The 21967-nt window shown below is 41.6% G+C and overlaps 1 protein-coding gene across 3 annotated transcripts in view; it reads right to left on the bottom strand.

The window, feature by feature from the left end:
• CAMK2N1 (calcium/calmodulin dependent protein kinase II inhibitor 1) overlaps positions 1 to 21967 on the bottom strand; it is a 114766-nt gene that overhangs the window by 47165 nt on the left and 45634 nt on the right. The gene's annotated exons all lie outside the window — the stretch shown is intronic.

The following is a 21967-nucleotide window of genomic DNA, read 5'->3' as shown; positions in this document are numbered from 1 at the left end:
TCCTCTGGTATCCATGCACCTAAGTCTGCCCAGCCTACAATGAGCACCTAGTAGGTGTTGATAAAATATGTACAAAAAGCCCTTATATAAAAATAATTTCAAAGGTTAGGCTATTAATTATTTAATGTTTTTTATATAGCACTAGAACATGTGGTTTAGCAGGCACTTATATATCACTAGGATAATTCACTTTTAATAGGCATGTACTGAAAAAGGAGGATAAATCTGTGTAGAGATAGGTTCTTCTAACTAGCTGAAAAAGGAGAATCTTTATATGTCACTCCTGGACGGACTCCTGTAGCATACCCGTGGTAGCTTACCAGCACTTTTTATAAGCTGGTTATCTTTCACTCTTGGTGGCTTCAACATGGCACACCCTTGATGACTTAGCAGTACACCTATTAGTTGGGCTTTCGATGCTACTGAGTGGTCCTTATATACCCTAATGGACCCAACTGATTTGCATCACTGACAGATTCAACATTTTGGGGCAGATTTATTAAAGGGTTGCATCACTTTTGCACCACATAACTGGTTGCAATCGTGACACAACCCTAAAGTGCAATTTGTCAAGCCAAGCAAGGCTACCTTGTGTGGCCCTGAGTGGCTTGATAAATCCAGAGTACTGCAATGCTGTGCAGATCACTGTGTTTCAATACTCTGCCCCAATAAGGCTTTTCATTGGTGGGGCACGGGTGTTCCCACGCAACATCCATGGATTTTGACACATTCCTAGATTTACCATAGGTGGTAAACCTGGGGAGGTGTTGCATTTTTGCCTAGCCAACACTGCTACACCTCCCCAGGTGGTGTATAAGGAAGAGAAATATGTTTATTTCTCCTCGTTTTTCATCTTGCTATGCATGTTGCATTTTGCAGCAGGAATAGAAAGAGGAAAACGCCTCAGGGGATTGTTTTTGTGCAGAAAAGTGCCTCTTCCTCCACATAAACCATCCTGCTGACAAAGCAGGAATGCTTGCAGCATGGTGCAAGTGTGCCTGCATTGGAGCTAAGCAGCAGGTTGAGTGCCAGCACTGGGAAAAGGCAGAAATGTGCTGTATAATGTTAGATATGTATCATTCCTGCCCTTCCCTGTTACGAAGCACAGCAAGCTGACTTGCTGCATTTCGATGCGCTGTCTGACTTTTTGATAAATGTGCTTTTGATATTTTGTGCCTCAAAGTTAATAAGTACCTACATATCCATTCTCACACTCCCTGCTCCACTCCAAGCTTATGTGCAGTGACATTAGCCACACCGCACTTCCACCAAGTTGTTGAAACCTAAAGAACATCACTCAATATAAACCTTACAGACCTAAGTAGAACAACACCTTTTTGACCATGTACTCAGAAGGGTGCCCAGGCATCTAATGGTAATCAGGGTGTTTCACAACCTCTCGGTGTATAAAGTGCTATATAAGTAATGAAATCGACTACGCATAAACTCGCTTTAGTCCTTGCAAGGATTATGGAGAGCTCTTTATCACTATCAATACAATAGACTACAATAACATACATGCTTGGAAATGGTAATCAAATATAAGACATCACATATCTAATGAAGGCAGAAGGAGCCAAATGAGTCCTGCTGCAAACAGTGTCAAGTTTTGGAAGTGCAGTCTGACATGGAGAAATGTGTTCATCGTACTACAGGCAGTCGTGTTTTTTACAGTGCCCTGGAGCCTAGAAGCATGGTCATGATATTAAAATTGTTATTTTAAATCCTCCAATCGGCGAATAACTTCAGTGACCTTTTAGGTCAATGTGATTTGATCCTTTTGGCTCAAAACTGAACCTTTTTTAAAAAAAATATTGTTTTGATAATACACAAATAAATACATAAATCAGTCGTTCAAGTTGGCAATCTCAGAGTACACCCAGTATGAGACAGAACAAATTACGATTGATATCAGTCTAAGAGGTGCTGACAGGCATGGGGCACTCCCTCCTCCTTTTACATTGCGGATTTGGAAATCTGGGTCCTGGCTATTGCCCAGTCCGGGTGACCTCGCCGCTATAACTGCAGCAGTTATCATCTCATACCACCTTAAGCTCTTCTGGGTTTAGTCATACTCTCGGACATCTGGCCAGGGCCACCACATTTTCACGAATTTTAAGGGAAGTCTTTCTTAAGGTGTAGAGCTTCTTCCGCCTGCAGGGCCAATCCAAAGCATTTTATTAATTTACGCCTCAGCTACATAGCACTTTGATATCAAAGCAAATTGTCACTTTGAAGTTGTGTATTGGGATCCGGGTCACCACTGCCCACTGAGAGCATGTTGCCGTTTATTGATTCTGCAGCAGGTCAGGCCAGATTACTTAGAAGATGGCAGTCAGCCCATCTCTTTGTATATGATCATAGCTTTTGCCCTCCCCTGGGTCACAATATATCTTTCCGGTGTAGTCTGTCTCAGACCATAGGCTGACCTGCTGAAACTGACTTGGTCCAAGAGAAGATGAACACAAAAAAACATTTAACTTTATGGTCGAAATGATTTCCAACTACTTGGCTTTGGAAAGGTTTCTGTGGGGGGTAGGGGATAGGTAGACCGGGGAGAACTGGGCGTTTGCAACTCTTACTACTTCTAAGCTCTATGCAACACCCTACAACCATAGGCACTACATATATACAACCCCATTATTATCAGCAGCCATCTCATAAATCCAAGCATTCATTATACACACCTCATACTACCACGGAGCTCAGTTGTGAAACGTCCTACAGGAGACAACTTTTATTCAGCTACCATCAAGTATTAGTCATACAATGGCTTAGTCATGGGAATGGTAGTTAACTGTGAAAAAAGAGTACACCGTTTTGTGTAACCCCAACAGAGTCTAGCACTATGTTGGTTAGCAACACAAAAAATCAGGTAGAGACCATGTGAGGTGACTCAAGATATGAGTTCTCTGCACAGGAAAACATATTTGGATAGAATGAGTACACGAGGAGCAGGAGGTCACTTGGCCATGTGCCAAAGCCTCAGTCTTACATGATCAATGAATACAAAAGCTGTGCACTCTGTAGAAGAGCACGCAGTTTCACATTACAAACCACCCTTCTGCATGATACCAAGCAGCTCTGTAGATCCAGACCTAGATAAGTGGGCATCTTTAGAAGACAAGAGCATGTGTGAACACATTCAGAAACCGGAGTTCAGGAAAACAGGCTACGACCAACCAAGGGCTGGAAAAGGCAGTCAGTGATAGGACCCGAACTAATATGTCCCTTCCCTTGGGTACTTGATAATCCCGTGTGTAGTTTAGGGTCTGAAGAGGTCAGAGTAACTATGTATCCACTCATATGCAGACCCTGGGACAGGCTTAGGCCTGACAAACCACTGAATCCCCGACTGCCCTAGGAGCATGTATTTAAACTCTAGTCTATCTATCATGTATTTTTAGCTATCTATTTTATGTGACTCTATTTGTCAACAATTATATGCTTTGCTTAAAAAATGTTTTGGTTCACACAAACACAGAAGTTTACGGAATACATAACAAAGTTGCAGGTTCACTTATAGCCCACGAAAACATCTTTGCAAAATGCCCTGCAAAGACAGGGAATGTTTATGGCTTGAAAAATGCTTTTAAGAGAGGACCAAATATTAAATGCTGGAATTTTATCAATTATGGCTTATTGGCCATGTTTGCAATAATTGTCCATAGTGTAATTTTGGCTATGGCGAATAGTTAGCTAAGGACTGTCCTGCACACACAAATTCCGGTCATCACCTCGGGCAAAAAGCTGGCATGAAACCACTGAGTGGCAATCCTGCAGGAAAAATGAACATTTCAAAATGCACCATAACCCTGAAGCTCAAACTGTTTTATAGGTACTCCACAAAATCTATTAGCTTTGCACCTGTTATGTCAAAAAGTAACACTACACTGGTAGAATACAACAGGCCCCTTCCACCTCCAAGGCGGTGTTTCAAATCCCTAAGGAGCTCATGCTTCCAGAGCTTGCCAAGACATTTGCCTTTCTATCTCTGCCCCTCTTTGATAGTGTACAGAGCATCTATCAATGACAGAAATGAAAAGATTATAGAACAAGAAAAATAGTCACTGGAACAGACAACTCATATTGCAACCACATCCCAAGAGATATTGAGGAGGTACCATACCCGAATACTGTCACCAAAATATTGCCTAAAAGAAATAGTATGTCCTAAATATTGTCTACGAAAAATATCATCTCATTGGGATTCATAATAGAAAACTTACGCTAGATGGAAAGATATTTTTGTAAACATATCTAGACACAATGTGATGTGTATTCACAAAGTGCATTTTGTAGTATGTTCAGTAGTACTGCAATAGTAATACTCACATACTACAAAAAGCTACTCAGATACCTATGTGCAAAGGTTTCTACCTCAACCTCTTCCATCTTTTCTGAGCAGAGATCTACACTCCAACTGCAGATATCTCTGCACATGTATCTATACATTTTAGTAATGTTTTAGTCGTGAATGCAGGAGGGACAGGAGGGCGTGGCTCTAAAATAGGAAATACTTATGACCATACAGGTAGGGCTAAGGGAGGAGTAAGGAGGGGTTTAGGGAGGACTAAGGAGAGTTTAGGTAGGTACATGCACTCACACACAAAACAGTAAATCTATTCCTATTAACTAACTGCACTTCTAAAACTACTGCAGCCCAAAAGGTTCCAAATCAGTTGTAAATGTACTTATTTCTTACCTCTCCAGTGGAGAAATACAAGGTTTCTGCTTCTAATCTCAGTTTTTCTCTCTGCTTGTGTGCAGGGCTTTTTCAAATGAAACAATTGAACTCTGATTAAGCCAAAGGACTAATTCATCTGAAAAAACATTGGCAGTTGGGCCACCGCAAGTTATGGTTATTTAAGCTGTAACTCTTCTTTGCACCTTGGGGGAGGATGGGATAGGTGCCTCCTGGAAAGATCCTATCTGCTGTGTCATCAATACTCTTGAAGAAAGCTATCTACAAAATTATAGACTGCACTCCCACATGCTTGTTTTACAGTGTTGATGGTTTATCCGATCACTCAAATGACACCCCTAGGTCGCAGGATGTCATTTTGGTGAGCACTATCCCAAGCCACACTCTTCTTCGCTACTGGGTAATATACTATACCCATACTTTAGTATCTGGAATGTGCCACGTTGACTCAACTGCTAACAATATTGGGTTACAAAATATTGGGTTAAAAAATACATGAGATAGGTGGCAAAATGGTGTGGTACTGCATGGATAGGAGGTATCAGCGCAAGGGAGTCCACATCCTTCCAAGGTAAGGACTGGTCCCATAAGAGATGAACGAAAAGAAAAAGAGAAAGATGAAGTTCCAAAGTAGATATTCAAAAACAGATGGTGACCCCAGGATTCAGTAGCCCTTCATCCTCTTCTAAAACCTATACAGTGGCTCCAGTAAAGGAAAACCTCACCTTCATGGCTACATGTATCACCCACACATTAGTGTTTGGGGAAGCCCTCAGGTTTACCCGGGCGCAGCTAAGGCCTTACCATCCTATCAGAGCTTTGTGCTCTTTTTATTCTACCTTGCTTGAAATTTACAGATTCATTGGAGTTGTGTTATGGGATGCAGCTTCGCTATTTTGGCTGCAAAGGACTAGAATGCTTTCCCACTCGAGCTCATAACTATCTCCTCTCTAAGTATTGCCAAAAATATTTAAAGAACTGGCTTTTTACCCAGTTATTTTCTTTATTCTCATCCTACATTTTCTTTGATCCCTATAGTCATGAAGCCTCTAGCCTACACTCTATAGATTACATCAATAAAACAACTTTCAAAGACCGGTATCATGGTGGTTGTCACGGAATGTTACTGGTCTGGAAAATAAATCAGGCCATAACATAAAGGGAATGAAATTCAACATTTCCATATTACAAGACACCCGACTGACTTAGAAGCAATCAATTAAGCAAGACCAGAGATGGATAAACTGGTAAATTGCCTCCTCCACGTCCTATGTTAAAATGATATGTTGACAATGGGAAAGGTTGGCTAGAACCAGCTAACTATAGAGATATTTGTTTTACACTGGTATCTGTATTTGAAGCCAAAAGTGTTAATAATAAAATCCTCATTCCTAGTCAGTGTTAATCCAGATAAGGATACAAACTCCACATTATGCTTGAATCCAGATAACAACTTTGGCTCTAATTGTGTATCCAAAGGGTTTTTACCTATATGATTCTTGTTCAGTAATACCTTGAGCAAGTCCTAAGGAAAAAAGTGCATTAATGGGGAAAAAAAAATCACATTCCCAAAGTCCAAAACTCTCAGTGGTACAGTAGATGCAGATCCACCAATTAGCGCACCATGCGCCATCGTCAATTTGGTGTGCCCATTCATCACATCAATGTGTGTCGAGTAAGAATCAGGGCAGAGAAATCTAGGTATTAAGGGAGTTGCATAAAGGCACCCCTGGGTCTTGTTGACAAAATATCAGAAGAGATAAGTTCAACACCGATCATCAGGCAGACCACTCAGATGTGATTTTGAAGTAGAATTTGGGAAAGAGAGAGTCTTAAGAGAAGAGGTGGGCAATAGATATAAAACTGCTTTTAGATGAAGACTGACCTGGAACAAGCTGAAACAGTCCATAAAAGAAGTATGGATGGAAGTCTAGACGACCTATCATCAGAATATATATTAGATTAATCCTCATGTTCAGTGCTGTTGGAAACTGAATTATGAAGCTGGAGCGGAGAAGTCATGATATTAGTGGGAGCTGTCACAGAGCTTCCAGATAACGTAATCAACCCGGCTCTTGCTATAAAAACTGTTTTCCCTTAAGAATACCTACGTCACCTCTGGTAGGTAGCTGTAATTGGAAAGCCTCTATTAAAGAAATGCAAGCAAGGCACATGTGACAACTGACCAAAAGAACAAAACTGTTAAATAAATAAATAAAGTAAAATATTCAAAACAGATGGCTTTAAGATAAATCCATATTTATTTAGAGAAATGCCCGAAAATGCAGGAATAATGAACTAATATTCACACTTCATGGCAAAAAGTTATTGAAATATTTATTGAAACAAAAATCGGTTATTGCAAACAAAACGAAAGAACTATGCTAGATATGGTTCTCAAATACAGTCCCTAGGGCCCTTAGGGGGGAGCATTGCATTCATTTGTGGCACAGAAAGAAACCAAGACCCGCATGAGGATTTTATTTATGAGGGAACCAGTTTTATTAAAAGTGAGAGCATATGTGTTTTCACTTGTGTTGCCTGAGACAGTATTTTGAAGGAATATGTCAAAGCATTTAAAACTGAATTCTTGGGCAGCAGTCCATGGTTCACAGTTGGAGGCAGGTTTCACACAAATGCAGTTTACGCCCGCAGCAACACTTTGAGATGCAAATAGTCAAAGGATTTCTACCAAAGCAGCTCAAATTTGCTTAGTCTGCATTACATTCTCTACCCTCCAGATACACTGGAGATATTTTAAAAGTCTTGGCTAAAAGAAATACCTAGGTTCCATTGGACTCCTGGTTTCCCTTCAGGTAGGCAGAGCCCCCTCTGTCTCTATTACATTCATCACTCCTCCACTTGAGGAGAGGTAGTCCAATAGGCAAGGGTTTTCAATAGGACAGGGTATTGACCCCTTTCTGCGTTTGGTCAGCAACTTAGTCCTTGGAGCAGTGGTCCAGTCCTGGAGATTCTAGATAACGCTGGAGACAATTCTGCCCACAGTCCTGTACCAAGCAGATAGGATTTTTTCAACAGGAAGTATTAAAATCTTCTCTTCTTTGACTCAATCAGCTGTCCGAGCCAGAGATTTCTGGCAGCAGTTTTTAAAAGATAAACACAGATTCTGATTGCCACAAACCCTAAGCAAATTCAATGACTGTTCTTGCAGTATTTCTACCTAACACATACCATAATGCGAACCAGTTCCTCCATCAGGAGTCCTTTGTACCACAATAAACCAATAGTGTGGACAGATTATTTCCCCAAACTCATCCCATCTCTTTCATAATTCAACTGATAGTGATCCCACTTCTACCTCCAGAAGGTAGGTGAAACCTTCCACTGCTCAGGTCTATTTGTCCTTCAGCTCATGCCAAGGACATTTCTGCTGTGACTGGGACATCTCTTCGATGTCACGTTTACTACTGACAAGTGTGAGAAAACAGGGGTAATTGCAGAGGCCCCCTGACTTTTTGCCCTCATTTTTCACTTTTTTTCTGGGGTTTTCCTGCCTCTGATGGTGCCCTGGGTACTGCTAACGAGTCCCAGGGCCTGTGCTCTGTATAAAAAATAATTATGCAAATTAGGCTAATTATAATTGGCTATGTCAACCTTCCTATAAGTCCCTAGTATATGGTAGGGCATGTAGGTTTAGTGACCCCCAGCATGGATGGTGTACCCATAGGTACACTGCTGAGGTGCCCAGTGTCATTTTAAATGCAAGCCTGCCTTCCTGGCTGCTTTTAAATTAAAGTTTCATGAATATTCGACTTTGGAATTAAAAGTACGGCCAAAGCCTTAAACTACCTTATTTTTAAATATGTCACCATTAAGGTGTGCCCTTTTTGACCCTAGGGTTGGGTGCCATGTAACTATTAGCGGGGCCTTAGAGAAATAGTTTTATAAGCCCTGGTGAGGTAAAACAGCAACATTGTTTTTCCCTCATTGTAGTGAATGGCCTCCACAGGCTAGAATGGGGTGAATTTATTTTAATTTATAAACTCCCCTTAAGTATTGGACACCTCAAGTTTGGTATCAAACTAATTGTTATAATAAATCCCACAAGTTACAATTGTTGGATTTAATATAACTTGTTCAGGTAAAGAGTTTTAAACTCTACCTAAAAAGTTGCTAACTTCAGCCCTGTAGTGCTCTGCTCTGATTGGTCAGCCTCTGGCAGCCTGGCCAGGCTGCCTTGATGAGGGGTGAAGTAGCTTGGGCTGAACAACACAAATGAATGTGCCTGTGGGAGGAGATTTCCCTTAGCAGATGGAGAGGCAGGAAGGGGGAGGGCTGCCAAACTGGTCTTCAAAGGCAGGGAAGGACATTTGGAGCAACCCAGCACCTCCCTCACATCCTGCAAACCCAGACTATTAGGTGCAGTCCTGATTAGATTAGGAGAGGGCAGGAGAAGGGTGTGTTTAAGATTTTTAGCCACACCAGTGGGTGGGCTCAGCCAGATGCAACCTCCAAAAATCAGTTTCAGCCATAATGGATTTTTGAGGAATGTTGCTCCATGGGATAAATTTTTGCCACACTTCCCAGGAAGTGGTAATCACAGGGGGAAAGCCCCTGCATCTGATCGGAGAAGAAGGACCCCCTAATTTTCACCCAGGAGCAAGGATAAATGTGGCAGAGCTGCACCCACACCTCAAATCCCTACTAGATTCCAACAAGGAAGAACTACAGGAGAAGAAGGACTGGCCTGGCAGGCAACATAGTAATATTTAACAGGTTACCTAGTTTCTAAATTTTAGTGATGTAGCGGTGCAAAATACACACTTAAAAACTGTCTTATTATGGGGTCAAATATTCAATTTAAACACAAGCTTCATTTTCAGTTATAGGAGAAAGGACATGCAGTTTGTGGCCTGTTAAGATGGCCCTCAATTGCCTATATTGCAAAATACCAGACATCCAGAATCCAAAAATATAATTTACATAAATCAAACAAACATTATTACATCAAATGAAATCAGATGGTCTGAAAACTGAGCATTTTCTAAGCACACCAACTACACACATATCAGGTACTATGTGTATGCAGAAAAAAAGAGCACTTGATAAAGAGCTTTCATTTTCACACCAGAGGCGTAGATTGGGAGAGGGGGTGCACAACCCCCTTAATAAATGTATTTTGTGATAAATAGTTGGGTGCAGGTGCTTTCAGTCGGGTATGATGGGGTGTCTGTAGGATTTCAGCAGGAATTTTTAAACGCTCAGACAAAAACGCACACACACTGTCTCCCTCTCTCTCTCTTTGAAAATGTTGGTTATCTCACAAAATGATACGTTTCTCTCACTTAGTTCACCTACCAATCCACATTCCTCTCCCTTTTCACTGTCTCTTAAGCCCCTCTCAGGCCCCCGCTTGTTGTATAATGTATTTATAACATCATGTGCCAGTGTTATTGTAGGGAAATCTGAAGCTAACAAACCCCAATCACACTGACCAAGCTACGTCCCTGTGTCGCACATGACATATTTTTGACAATGGTGTAAACACCATATACCTACAATTGTGAGGTTTTTGTGAAATGCTACAGGTGCGTTTCTGAGAATGTACTTAAAACTCCCAGGATATAAATGCTATTGGCATTACACCTGAACAAAAAAACTCAAGAGTTTATAAAAGAGGATAATTTTAATTCTATCCTTCACTAATGAGGATGAAAGAGAAATATTTCAGGAACAAGAATAGTAACTGATGGGTTTTTTCTATTAAATGGAAACAAATATTGAAAAAAACAAAACAATTGTTACAAAGAGCAGATGATACAGGTAAACCAACGCTTGCTCCTTGGAAGGAATGAAATAAATTATGTATCTAGCACTGTAGTTTGCTAATAATTCTTGGAAGGGATTGTTAAATCAGCAAGAGACCAATAAACTGAGCCCTCATAGTACATTACTAATGTTTTTGGAGAGTAATTTGTGAGAGGAGTATTTGAGGCCGCCCAGGATTTATTTCTGCTGCTAAAATCTGCAGATTAGATGCAATTAAGTAACAGACTTGTAGATGTGTACTCAAAGGGTGTGATTCACAAATGTTATTTTATAATTTGCATGAGCACAAAAAGAAAAAAGTTAATTAGATGCATAACCAAATTCACAAGGCACAATTGTGTGAACTCTGGAAGATGCTCAATCAGCACATGCTTAATTCACTAAGGCTCTGCATTAGCGTGTGGCCTTCCTGACCTCCCTTTCCCGGAACCAATTTAGTACATGATGCAAGATTGCCATGCAACAAGACACAATGCAGAGAAGCCGGAAAACAATCGTTCCATACAGAAGGGCTTTATTTAAAATGTATCTAAAAAGAACGTCAGCTACATATTGACATACTGTCTCACAGCAAAGTTGGTACAGGGGACAATGCTGCAGTGGGTGGAACTCTGTCTCCATCGCCCCCCCTCCCCCCCCCCCCGCAGCTCTTGTAAATATATGCATATTAAAGTAGCAATCACATCCATTGCTTTCGTGTGCAGGAAGGGTAGGCTGCAAAGCCCTTATTATAACAGGCACTCAGCCCCTACACACAGGTTTTGTGAATCCCAGACTGGGAGTGGGGTGATTCCACTTATGCATCTGAGAGGATCGAGATGCTCCTTGCAGATGTTCGATTGCAGGCAGTTGAATCCGTCTCAAAATTTGTTAAAAAATGTCTTGAAGGTAAGTCAGGCGCCAACATTAGAAATATTCCACTCTGAATTAATTTATCAATAGATATTCGTTGATTTCTGTATTTATTAAAGTTATTTACATAGTATATACCTAGACGAATGGGACACTGAGCACTTCACATGAAACCAGAAATTACAGTATTATATTCTGAATAGCTATGTTTACAATCCTGTATGTGTGAAGGGGTTAGGGCATTGTTACTCACAAACATTTTCTCGGGGCCAAAAGATACAATCTGGGGCGTGCTCAAGGCTGCACTAATGTCACCCTATCCCTAGCGAGATGGGATGGGGAGTAGTGGGGTATTATGGGGAGAGGAAAAACACCTTTTGTAAAGGATACTAGAACGTGCTCTCTTTTAAATGTGTTCTGCAGATTTTGCAGCGGCCTATCTTATACTCTGTCTAATCTATACATTTTTTTAATTGTGTACTCTATATTTTACTGTGTCTAATACATTTTTGAACCCAATGACTTGCATATTCACAGTGCTTAATTTCACAGGATGGGAACTGAATAGCACTGTAAATATAAACTTTCCCCCAGTGCACCAACCGGATTCGAGTCAATGACCATCTTGTTATACACATAGATATTTGATGTCTGTAGTGATTGAATTAACCAACTGACCTATCCTACCAAAACAACGTATTTTCATATATTAATTAAGCTTGCACTAACTTTTCATTTCAGGTGTGCGCATGGCCTTTTAAATTCACTTACCCATAGCTTAAAGACCAACAATATAGTAACAGAATATTTTGTTTTTTTAGGAACCTCTCTGATCCCTTCCCCACACTCACTGGTTCTGCCCCTTTGTACTCATGATCACAATTCCAATTCCTTTTTTATGAACTTCCACAGTCCACTCAGCTAAGCTTTCACCTATGAGCAAGGCAGCCTTGATGACCGTACAAGCTGAACTGGCTTTAGAAACAAAGCCCATAACTAGAAGAAGCCCATAACTAAAAGAGCACAATATGTACTCTTGCAACATCGTTTTGTCTTATTCTGGGCTTAGTTTCTGTAGTAATTTCAGCTTGTTCTATGAGCAGGGCAGCCCTGCTTATACACTAAGCTAAATTGACTATAGAAGACTATAGAAACAAAACCCAGATGTAAAAAAAAATGTTGCTTGATTAGCATTTTGTTTTTAAAAAAGGAACTCAAGCATATCTCTCTGCTGCAAGTCTTAGTACCACTGGGTTAGGGACTCATTTACAATTTGGTAGAACAGAACCCCATCATAAATTTGTCCTTTTACAGGCACACAAACTGTTCTCTATCCTATTTAGAGCTGGTGGAACCACAGGGCCAACAGACAGAGCCTGAGCTGACTCCACTAGCAAAACATTTAACTAAGCAGCCTGTCTGCCACTGAGCAACCATTTGACATTGAAAGTTATCCTATCCTCATACGTGCCAATAGACCTGATTGATGCTAGAGACTCCCAATTCTTTAAGCAAAAAATTGTTTATTTTGAATGTCTCCCATCTGAAATTGCCTCTGCCTCAATAGAAGTCATTGGGGGAATTACATTTTCCCAATTTTTTTTTTTAAATCTCCTACTTTCCTCTTCTAAAATGTTGACGTGTATGTATCTTATCTAGGGCAGGCCAACAGTTACTGTGATCCCCTGCCCGGAACAGTCACGTGAGCAGGTCATTTTTGGCAAGGAAAACAGCCAGTAGTAGTCCCAGTATTTAGGGTGCCTGCACATCGGAGGCTTTCATTTTTGTTTTACTAAAACAAACTTTGGAAGTCTAAATAAAGCAAACAAGTTTGCTGACTCAGCCCAAAAAATCACGGCTCCCACTCAGCAATCTTCTCTCTTGCCTGTGCATCAGCTGCAGTGGTGGATGCACTGAAGCAGAGTGTTCCCTGTCAGGCAAGTGGCGGTCAGTCCTCTTCAAGGGATGGGAAGGGCAGATCATCTGATGGTTTGGTGGGATGGTGAGCTATTGTTAAATGAGACCCTTCGACTTAGGTAAGACACTGACTATGTGAGTTTTCAGATCTTTGCTATGGCCAGATGTTTAAATGTTACCCTGAATATAATAAGAAAACAACTGAAAGGCAGATAGATCGTCATACCTACAGAAGATGGAACTATTGAAAATTCACCCAGAAATCAACGAGATTGTTAGTGCTTGATTTGCTGGAAGATATGCACCAACGCTTCCTGGAAGGCAATATATTTAATGATTTGTTATAGTGATTTTTTGGAGTTTTGTAATAACTACCTGCAGATGCATGAATTGTCTATTATAAAATTAAAGGCTAAATGAAAATGAATTTGATCAATGGACAAGCCACTGCGAGAGAGTGGAAGATATTAGGAAAGCTCACAGTGAAAATCTATAACAAGCCCCCATCCCCCACATATTTTTAAAAGTTATAGAAGCAAGTGTTCCCTTTTCCTACTTAGCAGGGATCTTAGCTTTTCTATCTTTATTTTTTAAATGCCATTAATTGTTTGTTTTAATATTTATATTCTGATGTAGGTCTGCATCTGTGAAAAATATGTGTGCTTGTTTTTTGTTTTATAAGGATTGTATTGATAACATTTTAAACTACATGAATATTTGATACCACTAATCTGAGTATATCTGAAATACCAAAAATATACATTTCAGAGAACACTTTAACCAACTACTAGATACATTTGAGATGACGTTGGAAATGCTGTCAAAATACATTTCTAAGTATGCTGTACGCACCTGCCATAAACATCCCTGAAGATGTATCAAATACCTTATATATGTATTTCAGAGAACACTACAAATATCTTACACATTTGTTTCTAAGGGAGCTGTTAACGTCATACAGACAGATTACTTGTGGCACTGTTGAACACACTACATTTCAGCGAATGCTCTAAACTGCCTATGACTTCATTATGTGATGACATTCTTCACCTTCTACATACATATATCTAATAGTCCTGTAAACATCCTGCAGCTACATTTCTGGGCATGCTGTGAACAAATTACTGCAAAAGTTCTCATTTTATGTAAACATCCCAAAGATACACTTGGAAGGTACTTTAAGCCCATAAAGATGGGTTTCTGAGGACATATTTTTTTAAAAAGATGTGTACTGTTAAGAAGGCAATGCAAATACAGCATGGATGTACTGATAAAGGTGATGTCTATATGTTGCTTAGAATTCTGAGACCATTTCGAAACTGCTGCATACAATATCTGAGGGTGCCATGAAAATACTGACGATATTTTCAGGAGTTAGTTTTAAAAACTCTATATATATACGTTTCTGAGAAGGCCATGCACATCTTGCAGATGTATTTTTGAGGTTCTTCCAAATATTCTACAGACACATTTCGGAAGGCTTTGCAAACACCATAAAGGGACGTTTAAAAGGCCCTAAGAAAGATACCACACCTATGTTTCTAACACCATACACCACATGTTGATAAGGTGTTATAAGAACCATAGACATAGAACTCTGTAACATTTTTCTGAGAAGGAGTCGTGGAGTAAAACCCCAGACATGTTAGAGAGGGAGTATTAAGCACAAGCACATATATTTATTGATAAGATGAATATATTTATTGTGTTTTTTTTTTTTTTGAAGTGCTTTAGCTGCAGATCTGTTGCCTCGTGTGGCCACAAGCACAGAGGCAAGAAAAAAGCCTTTGAAGCATTTGTAGGTGATCTGCAGATGCACTTTCAGGGCATGGTGTGAAAACCAAAGACTCAAAAATACAGGAAATAGTCCAACGACCAATTCATAGAATAGAGCCTTGTAGAAACGTTTTTGGTAGAACAGCCCTTGAGTTGGTCCACAGGAAACTATGGACAGTCATAGGCATCTGATGGATGAATGTGCAGGACTGCCAAAGTAAAGAATGCCAAGACAGGATCATTTCTACCTAGTTCAACAGGACGGATTTTTTTTTCAGGTACATCAGCTTTATTGAGAAAGAACAATGGCAAAATAGAGTAACAATAACCATACAAATGGAAGAAGAATACAATAAACAAACAAAATTGTCGATAAGAAGAAAAGCTGTTTAACATTTTCTAAATTTTTGGGGGAATAGTAGGGGACGGAAGGGGAAAAAGGAAAGATATCAAAACTGAAAACCAAGGGCCTGATTTAGATATTGGCTGAGGGAATACTCTGTCACAAACGTGACGGATATCCTGTCAGCCTTATTGTGATCTCTATAAGATATCATAGGATCGTAATACAGCGGATGGGAAATCTGTCACATTTGTGACAGAGTAATCTGCTCCGCCAAAACATAAATCAGGCTCCAATAATAATATCCTGCAAGAAAAGATAACAATTTCAATATGAGAAAGCAAAAAAAAAGAACTCAACACTAAAAGCAAATGCAGAGAAATTAACATCTAATTGTGGTTTAAACAGGACTGAAACGTAGACATGGAGACATTTTCCATCAGATCTTTTATGCCTGTCAATGGCATGTAGCAAATAGATTTAGCAAAGTTCTCAATCACCTCCCAGGATGACATCAGAAAAAGACTTTGGAGAGGTAGCCAAATAATCACCATGCTGGGATCTGTGCACTACACAAAAGGTTTTGCTATGTGCCTTCCCCTTGAGTGGGGGGCATAAAAGAGTCATAAGAGTGACCTGATATGATTGTTCAGTCTATGCTCGCGCATGACCTGATTGACATGATTCTGCACTGTTTGTACTTTGTCAACTCTCTTCTTGGGGAGACAGTCTTTTAAGGAAGACTTTTGTACAGTCACATTAGACAGGTGTATAAACACAAGTGCTGAGGCATGTTTATCTTTTCGGGGGAAATTAACAAGCAATACCTCATACCAGACATAGGTGGTGGACTGCATTCTTGGTGTGTGAGTTCACTCAATAGGTGAAGAAGAGATCCTTGTCCAATGGCATTCCCAACTGCATACCTTCAGAGCTAGTGTAGGTGGAAATCTTACTCAGTGTGCCGATCGAGATATGAGAATTGATTAATTCACCTGTCCAAAAAGACAATGCCAGTTTATTGGATTTTCAGATAGAGCATGTTTTGTGTATCGAATGCTCAGCTGAAAAAACATTATCTTATATACATCACTGAAAGGATGAATATAAGAGAATGAGGAAAATAAGGTAATGTTCTCTTTAACCCCTTCACTGCCAAGCCTTTTCCCCCTCAGGTGCCAGGCCTTTTTTAGGCTATTTGGGGCAGTTCGTGCTTAGGCCCTCATAACATTTTGTCCACATAAGCTACCCACACCAAATTTCTGCCCTTTTTTTCCAACATCCTAGGGATTCTAGCGGTACCCGGAGTTTGTGGATTCCCCTGGAGGAGACCAAGAAATTAGCAAAAAAACAGCAAAAGTTCTTTTTTTTTTTTAAATGGGGAAAAAAGGCTGAAAAAGAAGGCTTGTTTGTATTTTCCCTGAAAATGGCATCCACAAAGGGTTTGTGGTGCTAAAATCACCATCTTCCCAGCTTTCAGGAACAGGCAGACTTGAATCAGAAAACCCCATTTTCAACACAATTATGGCATTTTACTGGGAGATAACACATTTTTACTATATTATGTGCCTTTAGCCTCCTTCCAGTTAGAGACAGAAGTGGTTGTAAAACCAATGCTGGATTCTGGAAAGCTAAACATTTCCGAAAAGTAGACAAAATTCTGAATTCACCAAGGGGTCATTTGTGTAGATTCTACAAGATTTTTCTACAGAAAATAACAGCTTAAATAAAGAAATATTGAAATTAAGGTGAAAAAAACAGCCATTTTCCTCCACATTTTACTCTGTAACTTTTTCTTGCGATGTCACATCACATTTGCCCAAAGAAAACAGAGCTGTTTTTTTGCGAAGTGCCTAACTGTGGATTTTGGCCTCTAGCTCAGCCAGAACCAAAGGAAACCTACCAAACCTGCGCATTTTCAAAACTAGACAGGTCGGGGAATCAAAGATGGGGTGACTTGTGGGGCTCTCACCAGGTTAGCCTACCCAGAATCCTTTGCAAACCTCAAGATTTGGCAAAAAAAACACTTTTTCCTCACATTTCGGTGACAGAATTTTCTGGAATCTAAAAGAAGCCACAAATTTCCTTCCACCCAACGTTCCCCCAAGTCTCCCGATAAAAATGGAACCTCACATGTGTGGATAGGCCTAGTGCACCCCAAAACACAACCTGGACACATCACATTTTCCCCAAAAAACCAGAGCTGTTTATTGCAAAGTGCCTAGCTGTGGATTTTGGCTTCTTGCTCAACCACCCCTAGGGAAACCTCCCAAACCTGTGCTTATTTGAAAACTAGAGACCTAGGAGAATCCAAGATGGGGTGACTTGTGGGGCTCTCACCAGGTTCTGTTACCCAGAATCCTTTGCAAACCTCAACTCAAACTTTGGCAAGAAAAACATTTCCTCATCTTTCGGTGACTGAAAGTTCTGGAATCTGATAGGAATCACAAATTTCCTTCCACTCAGCATTCCCCCACATCTCCTGATAAAATGGTACCTCACTTGTGTGGGCAGGCCTAGTGCCCGCGAAAGGAAATGCCCCATAACACTATGTGGACACATCATTACGTTTTTGGTCCTGGGCTCAGCAGCCATATAGGGAAACCTACCAAATTCAAACATTTCTGAAAACTAGACACCCAAGGGAGTCCAGGGAGGTGTGACTTGCGTGTATCCCCCAGTGTTTTCTTACCCAAAATCCTCAGCAAACCTCAAATTTAGCTAAAACATCACATTTTTTCCACATTTATGTGTGGGATCACCGTACCAGGACACATTTCCTACACCCAATGTTCCCCTCATTCTGCCGGTAAAAATGATACCTCACTTGTGTAAGTGGGCCAAGTGCCTGTGACAGGGAAGAGCCAAAAACATATAGAAATTGAGGGGGAACCAAATCGGGTCCAAAGAGCAGTTTGAGAAAAAGAAAATAGGCTGACAAGTGGGGCAGAATTTTTATCAGCATAGATGTGACAATACAGGGTGGTAGACATTTTGTGGATTCCTGGAGATTACGGAAGGTTCCATCACAAAAATGTGTGGAAAATGTGTGATTTCAAGAAGAGTTGGAGGTTTGCAGAGCATTGTGGGTAAGAAAATAGTGCTGGGTGCATGTGAAGCACACCACCCTGGACTCACCCAGATGTTTAATTTTCAGCTGTGTCTAGGTCTTGTGGATTTTTCTACATGGCAGCATCCCAAAGTCCAAAAAGTGCAGCCCTCAGCATTCCAAGTGGGACGATTTTGAGAGTTAGACATGCTCTCATGGCCCAAATGTAAAACCAAAACCCCAAATAATCAAATGTCCTCTTGCTTGCCGAGGGATAAGATGTTTTAGTGTGTGGGGGAGAGCTGAAAGACTGTTACCCCCTTCAGTTGGGGTGGGGGCAAAACCATGCCCATATTGGTTGGTAGCCACCACCCCACTATTTTTTTTTTAATTCCCTGGCATCTAGTAGGCTTTCTGTCCCCCCCCGGGAGTAGATCAGGTGTAATTGCTCCATCAGCCCACCGGTGGGCAGAACAACTTTGGCCCCATTTATTTGGGAGTGGGGGTACAGGCATACCCCCACCCTCTTTTAAAAAAAAAAAAATCTTCCCTGGTCTCTGGTGGGCTTTCTGCCCCCCTTGGGGGCAGATGGCCCTTACAAAAATAGGCCAATCTGCCCCCAGGGGGGCAGATATGACCAACAGTAATGCGCCCCCATGGGGAGCGACCTTTGCCCAAGGGGCTGCCCCCCAAACAAAACACACACATACACCAATCCCTGGTGCCTAAGTGGTGTCTGCCCTCCCTGGGGGCAGATCGGCCTAATAAACATAGGACGATCTGCCCCCCAAGGGGGCAGAAATGGCCTAAAATAAATTAAACCCCCAGGGGAACGACCCTTGCCTGAGGGGTCGCTCCACTTGTGTGAAATTGACGTAAAAATATAAAAATCCCTGGTGTCCAGTGGTTTCTGCCTCCCTTAGGGGCAGATCGGCCTAATAGAAATAGGCTGATCTGACCCAAAGGGAGACAGAAATGGCCTAAAATAAATCCCCCCCCCCCCAGGGGAACGAGCCTTGCCTAAGGGGTCACTCCCCTTGCGTGAAATTGACGCAAAAATATTAAAATCCCTGGTGTCTAGTGGTTTCTGCCCCCCTTAGGGGCAGATCGGCCTTTTAAACATAGGACGATCTGACCCCAAAGGGGGCAGAAATTGCCTAAAATAAATCTCCCCCCCAGGGGAATGACCCATGCCTGAGGGGTCGCTCCCCTTGCGTGAAATTGACGTAAAAATATAAAAATCCCTGATGTCTAGTGGTTTCTGCCGCCGTTAGAGGCAGATCGGCCTAATAGAAATAGGCTGATCTTCCCCCAAGGGAGACAGAAATGGCCTAAAATAAATTGCCCCCCAGGGGAACGACCCTTGCCTAAGGGGTCACTCCCCTTGCGTGAAATTGATGCAAAAATATAAAAATCCCTGGTGTCTAGTGGTTTCTGCCCCTCTTAGGGGCAGATCGGCCTAATAAACATAGGCCGATCTGGCCTAAAATAAATTCCACCCCCCAGGTGAACGACCCTTGCATAAGGGGTCGCTCCCCTTGTGTGAAATTAACACAAAAATATAAAAATCCCTAGTGTCTAGTGGTTTCTGCCCCCCTTGGGGGCAGATCGGCCTAATTAAATTAGGCCGATCTTCCCCCCGGGGGGCAGAAAAGGCCGAATAATATATTCCTCCCCTGGGAGCGGCCCTTGCCCCCTTATGCATAAATCCTACAAAAAACAAAACAAAAAAAATCATCCCTGGTGTCTGCTGGCCATTTCTGCTTCCTTTTCGTTTTGCGATTGGGAAGCAAAAATGCTCAAAGAGACATGAAAGGAAAGGAAAGGCCTTTCCTTTCATGTCTCTGTGCAACCCCCAGCCCCAAGATCGGAAGAGAAATGCATTTGCATTTCTCTACGATCGCACTGGAAGCCACACTTGCAGCGCGGTGGGGGCGGCCTCTGAAGAGGTTAGTGCTGATCGCGCGGTGACATCATCAGACTTCACTGGGGGCGAGGGTGGAAGGGGAGGCGATTCCCTTTCCACCCCTGCCCTGGGGGCGTGGAGGCAAGGCTCATCGGGGGAGCGCTAACCTTTACATCCTTGGCTGCAAAGGGGTTAACTGGCAAGCTCAAGTATTTATGTGGTTGTTTTTATATATTGTTATCCTGACATGTAGTAAACTCCGGATCTGTTTGTTTCTTAGAATGTTTATAGTGAGTGGCCCTGAGGAAGGAATTCATATGTTGTGAAACCCTTGGCTTGTTGTTTTGCACAACATAGATGAAATTCAATATAAAAAACTATTTTTTGTTTAATTACTTTCTCTTTAAGCCTGGTTAAAATATTTTAGGAAATATAAAGAACTTCAGAGAGAGAGAGAGTTTTTGGTTGGAATATACAATTTATATATAGATTTATTTTGTGTGTGCATGACATCTTACAGACCGGTTTATTTTATAGATGTGTAAAACAACATACATGTACATTCACTCGGCAAATGTACGAAGCCCCCTAAAGATGCATTGTCTGGATATTTGAAGACCTCAACAAACTGATCTAATATCAGGATTTTTGACACTCCCCCAAGACTGATTTAATCTATGAATTTGGGATGCACCCATAAAGAAAGATTTATTCTGTGGGTTTACAAAGCACTCCTCATTACAACATTGGTGGTCGGACCAGCCGACCATCAATGCTGCAGGGAGGATGTCACCGTCATACTGGTGGTGCCCCCCCCAACCCTATTACAATGCTCCCACCTGTCGGACTGGTGGGAACATTGCAATAGAGCATTCCCGCTGGTTAGTCCAGCGGAAACAGTGCTACGATATAGGACTGTCTTATACCGTAGCAGAGAGGGGGACCACCAGCACCCTCAAAATGCGCCCTGTCTACCACGCAGTGCGTTTCCCGATGGTGCTGGGCAGGGGGCCCGTACACTGCCTATGCAATAGGCATGGCAGTGCAGGGTCCCCCCCTGTGGCACCATGCCCTGGCTTTCTGTCAGCCTGCTCATGGCAGGAAGGCTGGTGGAAAGTGGGGTTGTAATCAGCCAGGCGGTGCTGAGTTCAGCTCTGCTTTGGCTGGTTACAACTCCAATCCGCCGTCACCCCGGCGGAGACAGTGGTGTGACCGCCAGGGTTGTAATGTGGTGGTCAGACTGCCTGAAGTGTCGTGGTCTGACCGTCACCGCGAGTCTGGAGGTCCTCAGACTGCCAGACATGTGATCAGGCCCTTAATCTGTGAGGTGTACAAAGGAAGCAATCAAGGGTCTGTAAGAAGCAACGTAGAAGTGCATTTTTTCTATTTGTTTGCAGAGTCCCATATCCATATTAAGAATATGAGTGTATGATGCGCCAAAAAAGGCGGATGTGTTTTGTACATGCTTAATGTCCTCTATAGACACATTTATTCAGTGAATTTGTGAAGCACGCTGGCCACAGATTACGTTCTTGGGATGTACAAAGGACACCTCAGACAGATCTGTACCACAGGCATATACATCAGCCATAGTTAAAATTATGAGTATATGAAGCACCATAAAGAGTT

Source organism: Pleurodeles waltl, chromosome 6, assembly GCF_031143425.1.
Source record: "Pleurodeles waltl isolate 20211129_DDA chromosome 6, aPleWal1.hap1.20221129, whole genome shotgun sequence".
NCBI lineage: Eukaryota > Metazoa > Chordata > Amphibia > Caudata > Salamandridae > Pleurodeles > Pleurodeles waltl.
Note: the sequence above shows the minus strand (reverse complement) of the source record. Positions and strands in the feature narration are given on the sequence as shown.